This window comes from Coregonus clupeaformis, unplaced genomic scaffold (assembly GCF_020615455.1).
Source record: "Coregonus clupeaformis isolate EN_2021a unplaced genomic scaffold, ASM2061545v1 scaf1835, whole genome shotgun sequence".
Taxonomy (NCBI): Eukaryota; Metazoa; Chordata; class Actinopteri; order Salmoniformes; family Salmonidae; genus Coregonus; species Coregonus clupeaformis.
In genome coordinates this window covers 101,422-107,598 of record NW_025535289.1, presented here as the reverse complement: position 1 = coordinate 107,598, position 6,177 = coordinate 101,422, and positions in this window count along the sequence as shown.

The following is a 6,177-nucleotide window of genomic DNA, read 5'->3' as shown; positions in this document are numbered from 1 at the left end:
AGTCCCCACCACCCTAGTCCCTAGTCCCACCCGGCACCCTAGTCCCTGGGTCCCTAACGGTACTCCTAGTCCCTAAACGGCACTCCTAGTCCCTAGTCTCACGGCACTTAAAGTCCTCACCCACCCTAGTTCTCTAGTCTCTAACGGCACTTTAGTTCAACGGCACTTAGTCCCTAACGGCACCCTAGTCCCTAACGGCACCCTGTCCCTAACGGCACTCCTAGTCCCTAACGGCACCCTAGTCCAGGTCCTCAACGGCACTTAGTCCCTAGTCCCTAACGGCACCCCTAGTCCCTAACGGGCAATTCAGTCCCTAATCGCACTTTAGTTCCCACGTGTACCTTTAGTTCTAATGTACTTTAGTTCTTAATGTGTACTTTGTCTCTTTAATGTGTACTTTTGTTCTAATGTACTTAGTTCTTTAGTTCTACCGGTACCTTTAGTTCTAATGGTTACTTTAGTTTTAGTTCTGACTGCACTCCTAGTCCCTAACGCACTCCTAGTCCGTCCCTAACGGCACTCCTAGTCCCTAACGGCACTAGTCCCTAACGGCACCCTCTAGTCCCTAACGGGCAAACAACCCTAGTCCCTAACGGCACCTCAGTCCCTAACGGCACTTCTAGTCCCTAGTTCCCTAGTCCCTAACGGGAATTTTTTAGTCTCTTGTTCTAATGGGTAATTTCCTTTGTCTCTTAGTTCTAACGGTACTTAAGTTCTTACTCGGTATTTAGTTCCCACTCGGTACTTTATTCTTAGTTCCCACGTGTACCTTTAGTTCTAATGGGTACTTTGGGTTCCTAGTTCTAATGTACTTCTAGTCTCACGGTTAGTCTAATGGTACCTTTAGTTCTAAATGTGTACTCTTGTCTCTTAACGGGTACCTTTAGTTCTACTCGGTACCTTAGTTCTTACCTGTACTTTAGTTCTTAGTTCCTAATGGTACCTTAGTCTCTTTAGTTCCCACGGTATTCTTCTTTGTCTCTGGTCCTAACGGCACTTAGTCCCTAACGCAATTCTAGTCCCTAACGGGCAATTCTAGTCCCTAGTCTCCTAGTCCTCAACGCACTCCTAGTCTTTAACGGCACTTAGTCCTCTAACGCACTCCTAGTCTCAAACGGCACTTAGTCCTAAACGGCACTCCTAGTCCCTAGTCCCTAACGGGCAATTCTAGTCCCAGTCCTAACGACTATAGTCCCTAACGGCACCTGCCCTAACGTACCCTGTCCCTAACGCACCCTAGTCCCTAACGGCACCCTAGTCCCAACGGCACTTAGTCCCTAACGGCACTTCTAAATCCCTTGTCCCTAATTTCTACCTTGGGTCCTTGTCTCCTAACGGTACCTTGTCCCTAGTCTCTAACGGCAATTTCCTAGTCTCCTTTAATGGTACTTAGTCCTTAACGGTACTCTGTTCCTAATGCCACTTAGTTCCTAATGGTACTCTGTGTCCCTAATGGCACTTTAGTCCTAAACGTCTTGAGTCTCCCACGGTACTGTCTCAGTCTCACGGTACCTTTGTCTCTAATGTGTGTACTTAGTTCTAACGGTACCCTTTAGTCTCTTAGTCTCAACGGTACTTTAGTTCTAACGGTACTTTAGTCTCTTGTCTTGCACGGGTAATTTTGTCTCTTACCTGTGGTACTTTTGTCTCTTAATGTACTTTAGTCTCTTAGTTCTACCTGTGTACTCTTCTTGTCTCTTGCTCCCACGTACTCTTAGTTCTTACTGTACCTTTAGTCTCTTAGTTCCACGTACCTTTAGTTCTGTAGTCTCACTGTACCTTTAGTTCTACGGTACCTTTATTGTCTCACGGTACCTTAGTCTCTACCGGTACTTTGTCCTTTTCTAATAGTACTTAGTGTCTCTACTCACTTCTAGTCTCTAACGGGTAATTTTTAGTCCCTTTAACGTGCACCTAGTCCCCACCGGCACCCTACCTAGTCCCTAACGGCACCCTAGTCCCTAACGGCACCCTAGTCCCCAACGGCACCTAGTCCCTAACGGTACTCCTAGTCCCTAACGTACCCAGTCCTAACGGCACCTAGTCCCTATGTCTTTGTTATTAATGTGTACTCTAGTTCTAGTTCTTTAGTTCTTAATGGTACTCTTAGTTCTTGCACGGTACTTTAGTTCCCACGGTACTTTGTTCCTTTAATGTACTTAGTTTGCATCGTACTTTGTAGTTCTAACGTGTACTCCTAGTCTCTAACGGTAATTTCTAGTCTCTAACGGGTACTGGTAGTCCTAGTCCTTTAACGGTACCCCTAGTTCCTAGTTCCCACGGTATTAGTCTCCAACGTGTACTTAGTTCCTAATGTGTGCACTTAGTCCCTAGTCTCTACCGGTACTCTAGTCCCTAGTTCCTTTAATGTGTACTTAGGTTTTACCGTACCTTTAGTTCTAATGCAATTTTGTCTCTTGTTCTGATCGGTAATTTTGTTCTAATGTTACTTTGTTCTTAATGTTACTTTTAGTTCTAATGTGTACTTTAGTTCTAAGTACTCTAGTTCCTTTAGTTCTAACAGTACTTTAGTTCCCTAAATGTTACTCTTAGTTCTAATGTCATTTTGTCTCTTAATGTAATTTTGTTCTTAATGCATTTTAGTTCTAATGTTACTTTAGTTCTTTAGTTCTTAATGTGGCAATTTTGTTCTTAATGTACCTTTAGTCCCAAACGGTAATTTTAGTCTCAACGGTACCCTAGTTCCCACGGCAATTCCTAGTCCCTAACGGTAACCTTTTGTCTCAACGGGTAATTTCTAGTCTCTAGTCTCTAACGGTACCTTTAGTTCCGTCCCTAGTCTCATCGTACCTTAGTCCCCAACGGTTACCTTTAGTTCCTAACGTAACTTTAGTTCCCGTACCTTAGTCTAACGGGTCTTTGTCTAATGTGTACTTTAGTTCTTGTTCGGTACGTTAGTTCCTAATGTTACTTAGTTCCGTAGTTCTTGCACGGTAATTTTAGTTCCTAACGTTACTAGTTCTTTGCACGGTACCTTTAATGTTTGGTTTTAGTTTAATGGATTGTTAGTCCTAACGGTAACCTTAGTCCCACGGTACTTGTCAGGGTAATGTTTTGTTCCTATCGGGTACTTTAGTTCTTATCTGTACTTTAGTTCCTATTATCGGTACTCTTGGCTCTAGTTCTAATGTGTCTTTAGTTTAATGTTACTTGTTCTTTAATGGATGCTTCTAGTTCTTAATGGGTATCATCTTAGTATTTAATTTTGCCCCTACGTACTTTGTTTAATGGTAATTTTTAGTTCTTGTTTTTAGTTCTTGCACGGTATTTAGAAATTTTACTCGGTACTTTGTTCTTTAATGTACTTTGTTTTAATGGGTAACTTCCTAGTTTCCTAGTCCCCAACGGCACCTTCGACCCCGGCCCTAACTCACTAGTCTCTGCCTAACGGCACTTGTCCACCGCACCAGTCCTGCCTCATCGGTACCTAGTCTACCGACCCTAGTCCTAGTCCCTAACGCACTCTAGCTGTTCACCGTTACCTAACGTACACGCTCTATTCTAAACGGTATGTCCCGGTATTATCAAGAAGTCTAACGGCACTAGTTTAACCTATCCTTAGTCTAACGTGAATTTTCCTCTAGTCCCCTAACGGTACTTTCTATCTTTCCCAACGCTACTTTTAGTCTCTAGTCTCCACGGTACTCTTAGTTCCTAACGGTACTTAACTTTAACGGTACCTTAGTTCTAATGTACCTTTAGTTCTGCACGGTAATTTCTAGTTCTAACGTACTTAAAGGTCTCTTAACGGGCCACTCTAGTCCCTAACGGCACCTAGTCCCCACCGGCACCCTAGTCCTAGTTCTAACGGCACTGTCCCTAACGGGCAATTCCCCTAGTCCCTAGCCCCACCCACCCTAGTCCCTAACGGCACCTCTAGTTCCTAACGGCCACCCCCAGTCTCTAACGACTTTGTCCCTAACGAAATTTGTACTCTGAAGTTCTAACGTACTTAGTCTCCTTTAACGGCACTTCCTAGTTCCCTAGTCGTCCTATTATCCTAACGTAGTCTTTTTAGTTAGTCAACGGCACCCTTATCCCAACGGCACTTAGCCCAACGGGCACCCTAGTCCCCCACGGCACCCTAAAGTCCCTAACGTGTTCCCAGCCCAACGGCACCCTAGTCCCTAACGCACCCTAGTCCCTAACGGCACCCTAACGCACCCTAGTCTAACGGCACCCTAGTCCCTAACGGCACCCTAGTTCCTACCGTGTACTTAGTCCCACGGTACCTTAGTCCTAACGTGTACTCTAGTGTCCGTAGTCCCCCAACGCACCCTAGTTCCACGGCACCTTATTCTAACGGCTACCTTAGTCTTAGTGCTCAAGTACTTAGTTCTTAACGTACTATTTGATTGTCCCTAATGGGTATTACTTGTTCTGCACGGTACTTTAGTTCTTTAAGAATGTACTTTTGTTGACGTATTTTGTCTCTTAACGGAACCCTAGTTATCTACGGCATTTACGGTACCTTGGGGTTTATCACCGGAACTTTAGTTATCCAACGTTACCTTTAGTTCCACGGCACTCCTAGTCTCAACGGTACTTAGTTCCTACTGGCATTTAGTTCTTTAGTCTCTTAATTGTTAACGGTACTAGTTCTAACGTGTACTAGTTTAATTACTTCTACCGGCACTAGTTTAAGGGTACTTGTTTATTCCAACGGTACTTTAGTCAACGGTACTGTAATGTTGTAACGCACTTAGTAACGGCACCCGTCTATTCTAAGTGGTTTAGTCTCTAACGACAAGTTTGTCCCTAACGGCTACTTCCTAGTCTTACGGCACGCCCTGTCATACCTATCTATCCGCTTTCTACTTAGTTCCCAACGTACCTACTTAGTTCCTACCGGTACTTAGCCCCTAACGGTACTCTATTCTTATTATTTCTAGTCTTAATCGTACAGTCTTTCCCTACTTAGTTCCACGGTACTCCTAGTTAAGTACTAGTCTTACCGTACGTCCAGTAACAGTTACCGGTACATTAGTACGTACTGGTTACTCTTTAGTTTCTAATGTACTTAGTTTCTTAACGGTATACCTGCCTTAGTCCCTAACGGTATTAGTTCAACTAGTCTAACGTGTTCTCTAGTCCCTATCCCACCGGCACCTCTAGTCTAGTCTCCGAACGCACCTAGTCCCTAACGCACCCTAGTCTCTATGGGGTCTTTGTTAACAGTAGTGCACAAGGGAACAGGGTGCCATTTGGGACGAAACCTATGTATAGTTGCACCTAGACACGGATCTAAGGTCAGTTTGGCATATTTCTACCCCCCCCCCTCCCCAAACTGATTTTGATATGTGGTTAAGGACCCCTATCTAGTCTGCGTATCGGCCCCCCAACGGCATATATATGTGCAATAACTTTCACCAAAGCCCATAGGGAAATAGGCTTGAATTTAGGATGCTCGACCAAACTGAAGCAGTAACAAAGCATTGAAGAGTCTGTGGCGACGGTAAACATGATATTCCATTGGTCCATTTTATTAAGTTGGTTGATGACATCACTTAAGTGCAAGAAATTTAAAGGATTTATGAAAAATCTTATAGAAGTTCAAATGACGCCACGTTCCCTATTTATGCGCTACCTTGACCAGGAGAGGGCAGCAATGAAAGGGAATGGGGCGCTATTTGAGACGTATACTATTTCTATGTGTAAAAATTCAGAACCGGCGACGACAGCTAACATGATTGGACAGTTAAAACAGGAAATGAGAGACTCTATTAATGTACTGGCCACTACAGGCGAGGAAATGAGACAGTATTAATGTATTAGCAGGATTGGCTAGTTATAAGAGGATATGAGACAGTATTCATGTGATTGGCCAGATATAAGAGGAATGAGAGCAGTGTTCATGTATTGGCCAGTTATGAGGGATATGAGACAGTATTCATGTGATTGGCCAGTTATAAGGATATGAGAGTATTTGTATTAGCAGGATTGGCAGTTTATAAGAGGATAGTGGGAAAGAAAGTATTAATGTGGATGGGCCAAAGGATAACATTGGAAATAATACTGTTTTTAAGTATTGACAAGGAAAGCATCAAAAGAATTGATACCTGATTGACATGTAGATGGGGAAGAGACAGACAGGAGGTAGACGGGGGGGCTTTGATGCTGAGTGGGGGTGTGTGTAGACTGGCCTTTCTTGTGGCC